General features: G+C 38.1%; 1 long non-coding RNA gene across 1 annotated transcript in view; it reads left to right on the plus strand.

Annotated features, from left to right (window-relative positions):
• The first annotated feature begins 2,921 nt into the window (after positions 1 to 2,921).
• LOC126247965 (uncharacterized) overlaps positions 2,922 to 18,587 on the plus strand; it is a 63,675-nt gene continuing 48,009 nt past the window's right edge. The window contains exons 1-2 of the long non-coding RNA XR_007545390.1: positions 2,922 to 3,029; positions 4,897 to 4,956. This is a non-coding gene — a long non-coding RNA (uncharacterized LOC126247965). The remainder of the gene's footprint in view (positions 3,030 to 4,896; positions 4,957 to 18,587) is intronic.

Consider the following 18,587-nt stretch of genomic DNA (forward strand, 5'->3'; position numbering starts at 1 on the left):
CTTTTGTCAGAGGTGTGGATGGGCGAGGGGTGGGGAAAATCTGATGAGTTGTTGATGACATCAGCTATGACATCATTGGTGACCTACTTTGTCCCAGAACACCGCTGTGAATCCACTTGTTTCTTGCGAGACAAAGCAATGCTGACAACCCGTATTAGGTAGTGTGCCAGATCACAGTATTAGCTTACATTTCAGAGGAAGCCTGCGGGACAACACATCATATGATTTCTCTTGTGCACTCCACGGTGCTAGACTCTGGGCTCAACAGAGAGTGGGACTTTGTAAGATGATATGGAAGTCCTGAGACAACACAGTGTTGAACATTTCAAAGTTAGAATGCTGTCACCATTTCAAAATTTTAAAACTTTGATGAGGTTTCTAGATCTCATTTTTATTTGGATGCAAAATTTTTATTAGCACGGAAGCGATTAGGAAACGAATGCCAGTGGCAACACGTCTTCTTGAAGGTCTTCACACATGCCCTGCTAGTGGGCTGGTGGAGTCGTTAAGACAATACACTCTCATTAGAAACAACAACGATTCAAATACTTTTCTGGCGATGAACATGCATGTTTTTCATGGTTTCCCTATATTGCTCAAGAGAAATGCCAGGATAGTTGCTTTGCAAAGGGCATGCCAGCTTCCTTCTGCAATCCGAACTTGTGCTCCACTTTAAGGCACACATTGTGGACAAGCCAACAAACCCCAGTTTTCCTTTACTTTCTTGTAATGTACTATATAGGGTTCATGGCAAGAGATCAATTAGTTATTCCATTCCCAGGATTGTACGTTGTTGAAAATAATCATCTGAGAGACCAGCACTATGTGATTGAGCTTTGCAGGCTTCTTGGATGAAACCAGTGTCGATTAAGATTGAAGTAAGATGTATGTAGGCATAAATGATATTTAGATATGCGAAGTCGTAGTTCCACGTGACAACACGCAGAGATCTGTAGACCTACCTAAAATATTCGCCCCAAATACATACATTGCCTCGTCCTGGGACATCTCTTCCACCGTTGTTTGATAGAGGCTAAGGACTTCTCGCCAAATCAAAGAATATCTTTTGGTCTACTGTCTAAACACATGTTGTAAAGCCCAGGGCAAATGTTGCCTGCAGTTAGGAGTATTGAGGAGTACACGAACGGTGGTCATTTCAGATACACAATACTTTCATGAAGTTTTGTACTTACTATACACAAAGGCATCGCCATTCTTGTGATTGCAGCAAAGATAAACCATAGAACAGGGTTCTAATCATATTCCTCAGAATGGGTAAACAGCTAGTACTGGTCACTGGCAGAGATGCCTTTGCCAAAGTAGTTAGTTACATTCATTGTCCATATGTTATGTTCTTAAATGTTTCACTATGATGTTGAATATGTTGACCAATTTTTTAAAAAAATTCTCACATTCACCATTTGCACAGAAATTTTTAATTTATATTTGTGTAATATGTGGAATATGTTTAACTTGATAAATTCTGCTTGCCACTGAACATGAACAAAAACGAGAACATTTAATGTTGTGACAACTGTTGACATTACCTTCCTTAAATTTGCTGATTGGGTCTCCACACCTATTAATCCGACAACTGATGTCTCTGCACCTCTCGACCATTTGTCTATACCTGCAGAGTTCTCTCATTCTTACATCAAGTGCCATCGCTCTCTAGCGTTATAGTTTTGTGGGTTACATTACCCTCCCTGACTTCTTTCATTTTAAAGTGCTTATCAGCTTTATTTGATTGAAACAAACGGAGTGATGAACCCTATCGCCATTCTACAGTTCGATACTATGAGCTGATAATAATTATGATTTTAAAACAACGATTAGTGACCCAGGGTTGTTGCTCTTTTATAGGTCCCTTATGTTCCTCAATAGTCTACGAACCCAAGAAAACATTTCAGCACACATAGCTGTGTCCAATCAAGTGTGTACATTACGATGTGAACAGCAGGCTGCTTTCTGGTGGGGTGTATGAGCGTGGGCGTCTGTAGAAATTTATCCAGAGGGGGGGGGGAGGATCTAAAATTGCCTTTTTTTTTCTCTAAATAATTTGGTCAGTTTTGAGACGTTTCATGTCACGAGAAGTAAATTTAAAAGCTCAAATATCTCTAAGCACTACACGTCTTAACATCTGAGGTCATCAGTCCCCTAGACTTAGAACTACTTAAACCTAACTAATCTAAAGACATCACACACATCCACACCCGAGGCAGGATTCGAACCTGCGACCGTAGCAGCAGCGCGGTTCCGGACTGAAGCGCCTAGGACCGCTCGGCCACAGCGGCCGGCTTAAATTTAAAATTTCACACAAAAAACTTACTATATCGCAGAGAACTTAGCCCAGGTTCCCGGAGGAGGGGGGGAGGCAAGCGTATCCCATTGTAGACGCCATGTGTACGATAGAGACGGAGGTAGCTAAGAGGCTATACTACAAAGTCAGCGTAATTTTAGACTCCCTTTCGAAGAAGTAATACAAACGTACAAATAACAAAGGCGTCTTGAGATTAGTGAAAGCAACGAGGAAATTAGTTCATAGAAGACATAGTAAACTAAAATGAACTGTTTCATTCTTACTTCTTTGTAGTTTGTTACATTGCGTTCAAGGAGTTGTAATTAAGCCTATTGCGTACAGTAGGCTGTACAGGTCACCACTCAAAGACTAGTCGAATATGTGCTGTTCTTATTTCAGAAATACATTTTTGCGTGATTTATGTCTAAAAGGAAAGAATTCATGGTGGCATTTGAAGGCGCTGTCTTAAAAGGCATTATGAATAGGCGTTAGCCACATTCCGCTACCCGCAACGTCTTATGGCGACGTTCACTGCAATATTAGTATGCCAAGGCGGCGCATCATACATATTCTATTTCGCATCGCTTTGTGCTTCGTATTTGAGTCTCAGTGCTGAAAAGAATTTCAATGATCTTTCGGGACCACAGTCCGAACGAAGCCCAAGGTGCACAACAAGTGTGACATCTTCTTGCTGCTACATGTGGATCGCTGGTTCCTTTACTGGACTGGTGTAAGTGATTTTTATTACAATTTTCGTATATACGTCAGTATTTCATCTGGAATACAAACGTATCTATATTCTGAAATCTGTATAGGAAATGTCTACGAATCTGTTACAGTTAAGTACCAGTATACTGAACATTACAAAGGGCTGCCTTAACTGTAGTCGAAGTTCTTCATGGTACTGGTATTTTAATCATGCGAAACACAAAATATATTTCATATTTAAAATACTGCAATACCTCTAAAAATACTGAAATAAACTTACCGCACTAGTTCTTTTCGTGAGATTTCCTACCAATGTAAGCTGCCAGAATTTTTCATGTGCTTGTATGTTATCCCCGATATTTATCTCTGTTTAACATAAACTTTCAACAGCTAGATACAGTAAATCAATCGCTGTTGAACTTTTCGTCAGTCAGGAAAGTGAATGCTACCATAGTTACTACCGGTAGTTATTTAAACAGTGGTCAGATTTCGCTCTGTTGGTAATTTCTTGAGCATCTTCCTGAGAATATGCACAAAACTTTACGTTAGTGCACCAAGTATGTTTTATAGTGTACTGAAAAGACAGATTCATGGCCGGCCGGTGTGGCCGTGCGGTTCTAGGCGCTTCAGTCTGGAACCGCGTGACCGCTACGGTCGCAGGTTCAACTCCTGCCTCGGGCATGGATGTGTGTGATGTCCTTAGATTAGGTAGGTTTAAGTAGTTCTAAGTTCTAGGGGACTGATGACCACAGATGTTAAGTCCCATAGTGCTCAGAGCCATTTGAACCATTTTTTTTTTTTTTGAACAGATTCATGCACACAGACATGAAGCAGCAAGTATAAACATCGTCGATACTCAAAGGTAATAAGAGAATGGCGATAATCTGGAGTGCTTCTAGTTGCTTTCAATCTTTACAAGATTAGTGGCAAACAGTAATCGTCACACTGTAGTGTACCTTTCCTGTATAAATAAAATGTTGTCTATGCAAAAGCTGTCACATCTAGTCTCATAAGCTGCTGCTGTTCATGTCGATATGAGCAACTTATACAATTCATTTGTATTTCGTTTCATTATTCACGTAGATACGACGCAATAATCTATTAACATCATTAAGTAAGTAAATTACAAAGATAAACCATAACACAGAAACACAAAAGCTAATTTCACATATATGGATATCCCTATTAAACAGGTTAGCCATAATACATAGCACTAAAACGCAACTTTTTTTCTCAAACTGTAATTTCATGATCTGAATTTTCACCATTAGCAGGATGTTAGTTTCCTCACATATTGGGAACAGTTCAAAGGACGAAAAATATTAATGCTGTCAGGCAAAACAGCTACACATAATGTGTAGAGTAGCTTAATACGGTTTATGAATTCATAAAAATATTTCGCTTCCTGGAAATTTCTAATGTCTGTCTCATAATGCTTATGCAGGACTGCACTGGAACCCTGATTCATATTACATTGTACATGTTTTTTTTTACTTAGGTTTGTTTCTGTCCAACAAAGCAGTTCAATTAATTTTCGAATTCATGTTGATTTCCCATTTGATCCATCTTCTTCATCCTAGTATATTTCCACTTTCTAAGAGTCCACATATTTGAATCTTGTGGTCTTTTGTAAGTTTTTCTGATAAATGTACAAACTGGCAGAGTTGTCACTTGATAACTTGTTGAACAAACATATTTTTGTATTGATGTACAACATGTCGGCCTAGTTAATGAAATGTCCTGCTATAATATCATCATAGAAGACTTATCAAATTAGTGGCAGTGGAACTTGCGTGTGTGTGTGTGTGTGTGCGTGTGTGTGTGTGTGTGTTTAAAGTACCTATCAACAACAGCCACCAACTGCTCACAAATGTCTGTTTCATTTACAGTTATCAGCACACACGATTACATTGGTCACAAACTGTTGAAGCATATTATTTACATACGGTGTGAGTACAAGTAACCACAGAAATTATCCTTATGGTACACCATGCTTTACTAGTTTAGAAATCAGAGTAAACATTAGCATGTTTACTACTGATAATATGCTTTTCCTACATGCACTGATCTCTGGCTTTCACACATTGTTTTAGAGCATCAGCAACTTGATTGATTATTCCTTAGCAACAAATTTTGTGGAATAGATGTATATGGCATATCATGTGAGATACCTTAGATATAGCCAAACATTAACTACTAATTTTCCTTTATCCTTCTAATTTCTCTGCCATTCTGGCTTCAGATTTGTTGCTACTGTTTTTGTGGTTGCCACTCTTTTCTGTAGAATCTATTCTTCCATTTTTGTTACAGTTGTTGTTATTTTAGCTATGATAGAAGAAATAATTGTAACAGAATAATTCCCAATATATTTCCAGCTCCCATCTTTATTTATTTATAGATGTTACCCCACACTCTTTAGGCAGTAAATAACAGGAATAGCCATTGCACTCAGCAACTGACAAGGATGATTTTTAATTATTCTAGCATATGTATCATATATTTCCCCGTCTGTACTCTTTTTACAACATTTTTTTTTATATTTCTAAGTCATTTGTTGCCAAGAAGAATATGCAGTTGTTGCACTGGGGACAGAGTTTGAGAAGTTCACTTTTAAACTACCAGCATCATGATTAATGATTTTATTTACTTCCCCAAGATAATGATGAATTCAAACAGTTATGACTTCATTTTGACCTCTCAACAGTATTTCTTCGTTCTTCAATATCTGTTTCCACATTATTCTCAATTTGAGCTATTTCTGTTTGAATTTACATGGAACCACACTGTCTTCAAAGCAACAGTTTCATTTCATTAAAAACTATTTAGCTTCTCTCATAAGTCTGCTGCGCACTCTCCTCTATTCCCTGTAATACAATCTTTAATTATTCATTAATTTATTAGAGTACTTTCACATAATATTTTAAGTTCCTCCCATGTTTTCAAGGCACATTATATGACTGGTTTATTATTTCAACCCGTATGTATATTTTTTCATATGCATCGGCACACCTTTTTTGTGTAGTAGCTCAAACTGAGCATAAATATTTTGAACAGTATTTTCTAGCCTGCTTAAAACTGGCCAGTTTTCTTCCCTTTAATTTTCTGAAACTTTTTCCTGTCATAATGAACTATGTGAAGATTCTAGCATTTGAACGAATTGGTTATACAGATTTTTTAAAATGATAATTAGATTTAAGACTTGTATATTGTACGTTGATATCTCAGGTTTTTTTTACAAGATTCTTGATGCTAGCAACAAATATCATGAATGAGTAATGCACAAATATATTTACCACAGATACATCCCATTCTTGAAGCAGTGGTAGTGGCCTGTAGGATGTCTATTTACTGACTTTATCCACCTCTTAAGGCGAGATAGCTAATGCATGCTTATGCCCATGTTTGGATTAACTCTAAGAGATGGTGAACCACCAGTTGGATCAGGTAAGCTGATGCAGTGGTTTGCACACTGGACCCACATTTGAGAGGATGATGCTTTATATGTGGGCCCGACCATCAAGATTTAGGTGAGATTAGATTAGATTAGATTAGTTTTTCGTTCCATAGATCCGTGCTGAGGAGATCCTCGTGGATGTGGAACATGTCAATTTTTTTAAGCTGAAATAACAATACTAATAGTATGAATATATACAATACATCATTTGTTTCTATTAAAAAATTCGTCAATGGAGTAGAAGGAGTTGGCCACTAGTAAGTCTTTCAGGCTCCTTTTAAACTGATCTTTATTTGTAACTAAATTTTTTATCTTTACTGGCAAATTATTGAAGATGTGTGTTCCTGAGTAGTGGATCCCTTTTTGAACTAAAGTAAGTGCTTTTAAGTCCTTGTGCAGATCATTTTTGTTCCTGGTATTGTATGTATGAACTGAGCTGTTTGTTGGAAAAAAGAGATATATTATTTAAGACAAATTTCATTAATGAGTAAATATACTGAGAGGCAGTAGTTAGTAAACCCAGTTCTTTGAAGAGGTTTCTACAGGACGTCCGTGAATTTACTCCACAAATAATACGTATTACACGCTTTTGTACTCTGAAAACTTTTGTTTGACTTGAAGAGTTACCCCAAAATATTATACCATATGACATTATGGAATGAAAGTAGGCAAAGTATGCAAGCTTTTTCATTTTTATGTCGCCTATGTCTGCTAACACTCGAATTGCAAATACAGATTTGTTAAGGCGTTTCTGCAGTTCTGTGGTGTGCTCTTCCCAACTGAATTTATTATCAAGTTGTAATCCCAGGAATTTAAGACTGTCAACCTCTTCTATCTGCTCTTCTTCGTATTTTATGCATATGCATACCATGATTTCCCTTTATCACTAAGGCAAATGCCAGAATGCTTCATTTTAAATGACACTGCTGATTTCCTTCCCCATTCCTGAAAAAATCCTAACTTGGGCTCCATTTCTATGACCTCAATGTCGATGGGAAATTAGGCTCTAAACGTCCTTCCTCCCATCTGTCTGGCTGGGATGTTAAGCTCAGTGTCCATCTGGGTACTGTTCAAGAAGGCTAGGTTGTGTGTTGACACTGAGTTTCACCCTTTCTCTCCCTTCAATCATTATCACACAACACAGAACTAACACCTCATTGCATATAGATCCATTATAAATACCCTACGTTCAACAGACACACCATATTATTATTTATGAGGTGTTTATTTATCAACACAATAAAGTTACGCAGATGCTCAGTAAATTACAACAGTAAAATCAATACAAAAGGTATCATGTAGCATATGAGAAGAGATATTCACATCTCCATATGTAATATTCAAAGCTTACACTGACAAAATTACTGCTTAGAGTAAGATCAGAAGTATATGGGCTTCTGTACTTCCTGTAATGCATTCGTGGATTAAATGGAGTTCAGTTTTTATTAATATAAGGTATCCACCCTGAAGCATGGACCTTTCTGACATGGGGTGACTTGAGTGCATTAACGATACAAATAGCGATACTCATGGGTCAGTCACAACAGAAGGGTATCTCTGATGCTGCAAGACCTGTGGTTCCTGAAGAGCTGCAGAAATCTTTTCAGTAGCTACAGGGGCAACAGTCAGGATGATTTCCTGATCTGGCCCTGTAACAGTGGCTGATATGGCCTTGCTATGTGGGTACTATGAACAGCTGAAAGCAATAGGAAACTATAGCTGTCATTTTTCTTGAGAGTGTGCAGCTTTACTATATGGCTTAATGATGATGACATCCTCTTGAATAAAATATTTTGAAGTTAAAATAGTCCCATTCTGATCTCCCGGCAGGGACTACTCAAGAGGATGTCCTTGTCCCAGAAAACAAAACAGGTCTTCTATGTACAGGGAAGTGGAATATTAGAACCGTAATTAGGTAGACAGGTTAGAAAATTTAAAATGCGAAATGGATATGTTGAACTTACGATATAATGGGAATTAGTGAAGTGTGGCACCAGGGCGAATAGTAATTCTAGTAGAGTGAATACAGAGTTACAAATGCAGAAGCAAATAGGGATAATACAGCAGTAGGTCTAAGAATGAATAAGAAAAACTGGTATTTGGGTAAGGTAGTAAGAGCAGCATAGTGAAGGATTATTATAGCCAAGATAAACATGAAACCAACACTGACCACAGCAGGAGACTACTAGTTGAGCAAATGATGAAGAGACTGAAACAAGATGTGATAAGATAAAAGAAATTATTGAGATAGCTAACAGAGACGAAAATTTAATTGTGATGAGAAACTTGGATTAGATAGTAGGAAATGGAAGAAAAGGGAAAATATTTGAACATGAATCGGGGAAAGGAATTAAAGGTGAAGCTGCCTCATAGAATTTTGGACAGAGCATAATTCAGTCGCTGCTAATAGTTGATTTAAGGATCATGAAAGATGTTTGTATATGTGGAAGAGACCTGGTTTCAGATATATTATACACTGCTGGAAAAAATGGCAACACTAAAATATAATAAATGTATGGTAAAGAAATTTCAGTAAATATATTTGTCTAGGTAAGTAACTAACATTTCAAGACCACAGGTCGCAAGATAAGCCATTGCAAATATGAAATGCTGGTACATTAATCACCAGTGTAGCCGCCAGAATGTTGAATGTAAGTAGGCAAACGTGCATGCATTGTGTTGTACAGGTGCTGGATGTCAGTGTGTGAGATGGTGTTCCAGGGCTGTTGCACTTGGTCACTCAACACAGGGACAGTTAATGCTGTTTGTTGATGATGCTGGAGGTGTCGTCTAATGATGTCCCATATGCAATCGACTGGAGACAGATCTGGTGATCGAGCAGACCAATGCAACATGTTGGCACTCTGCAGAGCATACTGGGTTACAACAACAGTATGTGGGCGAGTGTTGTCCTGTTGGAAAAACCCCGCAACAGGTCGCATCACCAGACTGGCGTACAATTTTCCAGTCAGGGAGTGTGGTATAACCATGAGAGTGCTGCTGCTGTCATATTAAATCGCACCCCAGATCATAACTCCAGGTGTAGGTCCAGTGTGTTTAGCACCCAGAGAGGTTGGTTGTAGGCTCTCAACTGGCCTCCTTCTACCCAACACATGGTCATCATTGGCACCAAGGGAGAATCAGTTTTGATCAAAAAACACAACAGACCTGCACGCTGCCCTCCAATGAGCTCTCACTTGACACCACTGGATTCACAAATGGTTTGCGGTCAGTGGAATAGACGCTACAGAACGTCCGGATCGGGACTGTACTCAAAGTAACCAATTTCTAGCAGTTCATTCTGTCACTGTAGTGTCAATTGGTACTCAAACTGTTGCTGCAGATGCAGTAAGATGCGCCAGAGCCATGCGACGAACGCCATGGTCTTCCCTTTTGGTAACTCCATGTGACCGTCTGGAGCCCAGTCTCCTTGCTACCGTACCGTCCCATGACCACCGCTGCTAGCAGTCACGTATAGTGGATACATTCCTACCCAGTCCTTCTGCAATATCTAAGAAGGAACATCCTGCTCCTAGTAGCCCTATTACATGAACTCTTTCAAACTCAGTGAGGTGCTGACAATGGCATCTTTGACGCCTTAAAGGCCTTCTTGAATAACTCCAACTCACCACGTCCAATCTCAAAAGTAACTAATGCTCACGATTAAGCAAACCTGATCTGCCTTCTCGTAGTAACACTAGTAGTACCACTCGTATGTGACTGGAGCAAAACTCGAATAGACACACTCTTTCAGATGTAGAAACACGCCTACCAACTTTCATTTATGTTGCACAACTCATCTTTGATTTTCCTATATTTTTTCCATGAGTGTATATTGGTAAGACACATTTCGAGATCAGATTTTAAACTGCAATACATTTCCAGGGGCAAACGTGGACTCTGACGGCCATAATTTATTGGTAACGAACTGCGGTTTAAACAGAGAAAAACTCCATACAGTTAGGAAATGGATAAATCGAAAGAACCAGACCTTTTTGAAAGTTTCAAAGGTAGCATTGTACAATCGCTGATTGAAACAGGTGAAAGGAATACCACGAAAGTTTAATGGGTAACTTTGAGTCTTGTTAGTACATTTTTTTAAATAAGTAACTAATTCATGCATAGAATAATTATTCCTCATGTAAACCCAGATTAACATATGGTTTAATTTTGATATCTTGTGTATGGTACTTTTTGTACATATTTGCAAACTAACATATTATTTATCAAAACAACTTTTTACACTGTTCATTTGTATCACATCACTGGTCACTGGTCACTGCTCACGCTACACACAAACACACACTACACTGCACTACATATGGTGTTGTACACACACACACACACACACACACACACACACACACACACACACTGTCTCCCTCCACCCCCCCTCTCTCTGTCTCTCTGTCTCTCTGTCTCTCTCTCTCCCTCCCCTCTCTTCCTACTGTCTTTAGGATCCTGAAAATACTTTTGCCACTCTATTGAAGTTGTTTTAAATTGGAAGAAACACATTGATGATCTGCTGAAACGTTTGAGTTCAGCTGCTTATGCAATAAGGGTCACTGCAAATTTTGGTGATAAACATCTTAGTAAATTAGCTTACTACGCCTATTTTCACTCAATGCTTTCATATGGCATCATATTTTGGGGTAATTCATCACTGAGGAATAAAGTATTTATTGCACAAGAGCGTGTAATCAGAATAATAGCTGAAGTCCACCCAAGATCATCCTGCAGACATTTATTTAAGGATCTAGGGATATTCACAGTAGCTTCTCAGTATATATACTCTCTTATGAAATTTGTTATTAACAACCAAACCCAATTCAAAAGTAATAGCAGTGTGTATAACTACAATACTAGGAGAAAGGATGATCTTCACTATTCAAGATTAAATCTAACTTTGGCACAGAAAGGGGTGAATTATACTGGCACTAAAGTCTTTGGTCACTTACCAAATAGTATCAAAAGTCTGACAGATAACCAACAAGTATTTAAGAAGAAATTAAAAGAATTTCTGAATGACAATTCATTCTACTCCATAGAGGAATTTTTAGATATAAATTTAAAAAAACAAAAAAAAAAACAAAAAATATTAAAAAAATAAATAAAAAACACAAAAAATAAAAAAGTTGTTATATTAACTTAAGTATGTTGTTAAATTAACTTAATTATATCATGTATTGGACAATTTGACTCGTTCCACATCATTACGAAATATCGTATTCATGATCCATGGAACTAGTACTAATCTAATCTAATCTAATCTAATCTAATCTAATCTTCATGTTTTCCTCTCTTTATCTGTCTGAAAATGCTTGCTCAACATCTCACCACAATGAATTACAAGTTGAGCTCACAAATATGGAAAGAGGATAGAATTATCCATCACATATCGTGGGTATAGGATTATACAGTAAAATTCATTAAAGTATGACAGTTCACTGTACAATGACAACTGTTTATTAGTAAATATAGTTAACTTTTTATCATTCTCTGCTGTATGTTATCTGCACAACATGTTGAGTTGCATGGGCAGTGTGTGGGCCAGCGTTATCCTCTTGGAACAACACATCACTTCCCTTTTGCAAGAACGTAAAAATAACGGGTCTAACAACATTCTGCACGTACCGAGAGCTGTTTAGCGTCCCCTCCAGAAACACCAAAGGTGAACGAGAGTTGTAGCTTATTGCACCCCAGGCTATACGGTCTGGGCTGGGGCTAGTGTACACTCTACGAGACAGCGGACACCAGGTCTACATTAAGTGTGCGGACGAACTTCACTTGCATGCAGGCAGAATCTGCTTCCATCGCTGAAGACCACGGCATGCCATTTCATCTTCCAAGTGATCCTCCGACAGCTCCAGTCGAGCAGTGAACGTCGATGCTGGTGCTGCGATTTGCCACTGCTGGCCTTAAAATACACCGATCCTGGCGGGCGTCTGTGCTGCATGGATATCCAGCACCTCGTCTACAGGTGTGCGAATGTTCACGAGACCACTGATAAAAGCATCACTACACAACTGACGCAACACGTCCAACGTGTGTGACTATCCTCCTAAAGGACCCCCCTGTGACTCGCAATGCCACAATTTGACACCTTTCATTCTCACTCACTTGGATGTAGCAAGCACGAGTGCATCTTCATGGCGTGGTTGCCTGCTTGCTTCACGCGTTTGCACCACACATAGCCTTCTGGCCTTGAGCAATCCCTATTAAAAGGTAGACACAGATGGCGCCCTGGTAGCTATGCTACTACGCTATCTGTTGGTGGACGACATTGAAAGCATAATCAGTAAATCTGATATCCCCCAGGTGGCATACACCGTTACCGGATCAAAATCGACGTCGTCTTTCCAAATGTACTAATTTTTTTTCTAGCAGTGTATTTGGATTTTAGTTATCTCTTTAAATTCCTTGAAAAATTTATTGTACAGTTTTATCCCTTCATAGAAAATGCTGCTTTGTGTTTTTCGTTTGTTTACTCTTGTTAACTGTTATGTTGACTGTTGTTACATGATATTGAATGCAACTGTTTGTGAGATAATCGCTGTTGTTCTTTTTGATGTGCATAACAGACAGGCAGATGTACCGCACAATTAGAATCACCAGCTGTTTTAAAAAAATGTCTTTACAGGGCTTCTGTTGTTAGTGGTGATTATAAAGGCTCTTTCTACGTTTTGAAGACTGTGTCCATCTTTTGTGTATCGGGCCCCAAAAAATGATTTTGTAGCTAACGATGGAATGCTTATAGGAAGAGTATGTTACTTTATGGCATTGTTTGTAACATAGTGATGATAGGGCTCTTAAGGGCATAGCAAGCTAATGACATTTTCTTTGCTACTGTATTTGCGTGTTCATTCCGCTTCAGGTATATACTCAATATTAATCCCTAAAAATTTGGAATTTGCTGCACAATTTATGACATTCTCATCCATGTTTAAATTTACGGGATTATTTTCCCTCTTTAAACAGAAACTCATGCTCTTTAGTTTCGTTACGGTTCAGTGTAAGTTTATTGCAGGACGACCAGTTATATACATCCTTTGGGATTACGTTTTGCTTTCTCTAGTAGACGTTCTGGCTTTATATACGAACACAATGTTATTATCAGGAAAAATAATGTTCCCCACGTCTTACATTGTCTGTAAAGTCACTGATGCATATAAACACAGTATTGGTCCTAAAATACTACCAAGAAGGACGCTGTAACGGTTTAGGCACGGTATCGGGTAATTCACTAATTAATCCAGTTTGGTATCGAACCTTGCACCACATTTTACTGGGTACTGAAAGTTTCATTTTAAGTTTTCGCAATCTGTTTGCAGCGAATATGTTTGTAATTGAAATGTCAAACTTCGAAATACTGTTTAAAATACCTATAGTTATTCAAGGTCACAATATTCGTCGAATGTTCCGATGTTTAGTAAAGAGTACAAAGTTTGTTGACAAGTCATAATTACAACAACGTTTGGAATACACAATATTCCAAAACCAATATATTACGAAACAATCTAAATAAGGATATCACTCAGTCTAGTTCTACAACGACCGCTAAGTTTGTGAGAAACAAAAAAGCCATCTTAGGTCCTACAGGATATCAAAGAAACATAAATTAATGATATATGTAATTTGCAAATATGCTCATTTGAAAAAAAGTAAATACCTTTCCAAAAAATATAGCCCACCAGGAAGCTTAGGAGATGGAGAATCCAGAATGCATTTCATTCCTTACCAAACTTGCTGAACTGAAGTTTTGTTGAAATCTGGAAAATTTAAACTGCTTCGTAATTCACAATTTAATTCACAACTTCAAAATGCATTTGATTCTTGCTAACACCAAATGCATTTGATTCTTGCTAACACCAGACTTCTATTTAGATTTTTACGCCGTTATTTTAGTAAACAACACTCAAAAACTCATGTTTTTAAGATAACTAACTTTAAAATGCGTATTTGTCAAGCGTGTTTTCAAAATAAGTTTCTTGCTCAAATTACCTGTACTGTTAAATGCAAACAGTATAAATCCCAATTTCATAAATAGCGCCCACTACAAAAATATGGAATTCGGTCCTGAAAACCATTATTGTCTGATATGCTTTTATCATAAATTTTGTACTCTGTTAATTTCCAGCGTAAGGAGATCAAAATGTAATCATATGTATGAAATTTGAGATAGGCGGTAAGTCAGTCATTTTTAGGCGCCGAGGCACCGACTAGCACTTCATCTATTGCTGTAATGATCAGTAGGTGTATTTTTTATGTGCTCTTCTATGACATCTGTGACGGCATTATGTCATCCACTGTGCAATGTTTTGTAACTTTGAATTGGTGTTACTCTGTTTGCGAACAAATGGAAGTAATTAACTGAAACTAACGGCCACATGTTTTATTTGTATTGAAAATTTCACAAGAACCTATGAAAACAAAATATCTAACGAAAATATTTATTCGGTTGTACAGCGACACAGCTAGAACATTGAGGAGATCATTGTGACACAAAATAAGTAAACTATTCTTTGAAAGCACCTTAATTTTCTCACAAATTTGATTTGTGCTGTCCTAACTTCAGGTAATGCAATGGCGGATTCAGGCGGTGGGGGAGGGGGAGTGGGGGGGGGGGGAGCGCACTTGCTCTCATCCCCCAGCCCCACCCCCCGCCCCCGGACAGTCAGAGAGAGAGAGAGAGAGAGAGAGAGAGAGAGAAAATCTTGGCATAATCACAATTACGGGCAGCATATAATTGTGAGTTAAAACAATGCAGACGGCCTGGAATAAGAGGAAGTGTGACTTGTTATGTAATGCCTTCTTGCTTCTTTGTCATAATTTAAGATAAAAGTACAACAAAACATGACGTCGTTTATCGTTTCATTATTACGTAGCAGATAAATATACTGTTGTGTAGGTTTTACTCGCTGTGCAAGTGAAGTTATCTTTGTGAAAATTTTCTAAATTTCTAGGGCTGCCATCAGGCTCACACATTCGGATATTTTTGGTAAATAATTGATCTCTCTGGATTCGTTTCCTAGTTCGTAAGAAGTAGTAATACCACGAGTTACTACCATAAACAGCTTTATTTAAACCTACACGTTTCGATTTTCGGTCAGCATCAGGCTTTTTCTTGGCAGTACATTTGTTGTTCCGTGCGCTTTGACATTTCGTCAAAGTCCTCGTCTTGGCAAATAGTACCTTGTGTCCTGTTTGGCGTTTCTATCAGGAACCAGCGTGTTTCAGTCATGATACAGCACTTCACTTCTTGTTGAAAGGCACAGTGAGCAATCCACAAGTTACCAATATTATAAATGCGAAAGCAGTTGCGCAGGCAACAAGGGCTACGTCAAATTGTAGAGTACGAAACTGTAGATTTCAAAAAGATTTACACAAAAGTCTCTGAGAGCACATGCTTATGGTTTTCGGTTCATCCACAATAATTTTTGTCTTTTGACTGTAACTGGCGCAACGAATCCGAAAGACATAAAAATGGTGACTCTGGATGAAAACTCAAAGATAATTATATGTTCTCGCGGAATTTTTTGTAGAGGTATTTAAGATCTATGTTGAAGTATGACCTCATATTAGATACAACATATTGATTAGGCAGCGTGTTGCTGCCGGCAAACGTTTTACTTTATATAGCAAATTACCTTTTAACGGCTGAACAAAATTTCATCAAACATATATCATGACAGTTCTGGCTAGCCTTCAAATAAATAAAAAATCTGCATTAAAATCGATGCATTCGTCTCGGAAGTGTGATGCCATAGACATACAAAGACTTAATAACACCTGACTTCGTACGATGTGGAAGCGGAGCGGACGGCGCACATCGCCAGCTGTGCTTGTCCGATACTTACTCATCACAACAGTACCGGTACGTCAATACTACTGATACGCGAACGAAGCCGGGGGTAAAAGTTAACTGAATATATAAATAAATAGACACTATTACTAATTGATGGAGAGCTTTCGGAAATGCTTACAGATAGCACTCTCTTTACGTAGCAGTGCACAGCTATGCTTTGAACAGACCTCATTTTCAGACACAGTCTGTAAAGGGTTATTACCGTCTGTCAAAATTCATATCTTTTCTCGATCAAGTGTTAAATGAAATGTCATTAAAACTCCCCACAACTCAGATGCAAAGTATCGGACATCTACAAAAACTGCTATAGCAAAACTTTAGTGATAGAGAAGTGTTTGTTGAACCCTACGAAGACGATATCCCTTGTTTTGCAGCTTTAAAGGAAGAGCTACAAATTTGACAACAAATGGACGAAAATAAGGAAAAGTCTCCCGTAGGGATATATTAAAAAAAAAAAAAAGACAATGGTGGTGCCAAATATTAGAGTCTTGTGTCAATTGTACACACTTCCTGTAACAACCAGCGCTACGGAGATATGTTTGTCAACTTTGCGCCGTCTGAAGTCATATCTAATCATCTGGATGACATGAGATCGTTTAAATGGATTGACACTGAAGCATATCCATCAAAGGTATTGCATCAACAATGAAAGCAGAGGAAGTGTTGGATGTTTACTGCAGGAAACACAAGAGGAAACCTTCATTGCATGACATTACTGTGATAAAATTATGCCTCAAATAAAATTAATTTTTTAATGTGTGTACCATACATGATAATGAGTATAATAAAATTAATTTCTAATATACACTGTAGACCATTTTAATCCAAACTGGGGTAGCTGCGGGGGGTAGTCGTGCGGTCCCAGGCGCCTTGCCACGGTTCGCGCTGCTCCGCCGTCGAAGGTTCGAGTCCTGCCTCGGGCATGGGTGTGTGTGTTGTCCTTAGAGTAAGTTAGTTTGAGTTAGGTTAAGTAGTGTATAAGCCTAGGGATCGATGACCTCAGCAGTTTGGTCCCATAGGGACTTACCACAAATTTCCATAATGGGGAACAAATCGGGATGGAGATGAAACACAGGAATACGTTTTCGATAAAAGTTGTAAGTGGCAAAGATGGTCACACCTTGCTACCAGTGGCCATGACCTTGAGCATGACTTACAAGGTGATTTGAAGGTTAAAGTTATTTTTTAAAAATGGATACCCTAATATTTCATTCAATATTTGAAATTAGCGGCAAATTTTGCGTATGAAATGATGCATTATTGAAGATCATGGCAACGTTCAGTTGAGGTCAAACAATCAAATATATTTTCAGTGCCAGTAGGTATTAACTTGAAGTATAGGAGGGATACAGCAAAGTATAATGTTAGATGCAGATTGGAAGGGTCATAAGTGGTCACATATCGTTACCCATGATTTTAAAGATAATTATCAAAGGTTGAGATTTGTTTCGTGGAAACTACTATTTGTGGCGTCGGATTTGGAAGGAGCAAGCAGTGATTTGAACTTTAAGTTTAATTTAACGTGTTTATTGGCAAAAATAATACATCACAGCGTATAAATGTTATTGTGGAATTTGCAAAACAGAACAAACAGAAATGAAAGGTAGCTCACTGATTTACAAGTCGTTGAATTAGCTGCCTCGCCTCTCATTCCTCGTGATGCTCCTTCCAATTTGTACCCAGCATTGTATTGTGGTGCTGTATTCCTCCTCTATTCTAAGTTAATCACTGCTAGAACTGAAAATATATTTGCTTTTTTGACCGCCATTGAGCTAGACATGATCTTGAATAATGTATCATTTTATAAGTAAAATTTGTCTCTCTTTTCAAATCTTGAATCAAATATTAGTGTTCCCATTTCAAAAACTCACTTTAACCCACTAAATAACATTGAAAAACATGTTCAGGGTCACAGCCATTAGTAGGAATGCGTCACCCTCTTTGCTACCCACAAATTTTATCAAAGCATTTTGCTGTATCTCATCTCCATTCCGAGCTAGTACCCGTTATGGATTAAAATGGTCCATCATATATATATATATATATATATATATATATATATATATATATATATATATACGAGGGCGGTTCAGAAAGTAACCTCCGATTGGTCACAGTGCGGGTTGTGGGGGGAGTAGCGACGCCATCTGTGCGTTCACGCACTCAACAGGTCAGTCGGCATCAAGCCGTGGTCGAGTGAACGTCGTACCTGCGCTAGTTTAGTTTTTGTGGCAGTTTGAAATGTGTGCTGCAATAGAAAA

This window comes from Schistocerca nitens, chromosome 3 (assembly GCF_023898315.1).
Source record: "Schistocerca nitens isolate TAMUIC-IGC-003100 chromosome 3, iqSchNite1.1, whole genome shotgun sequence".
Taxonomy (NCBI): Eukaryota; Metazoa; Arthropoda; class Insecta; order Orthoptera; family Acrididae; genus Schistocerca; species Schistocerca nitens.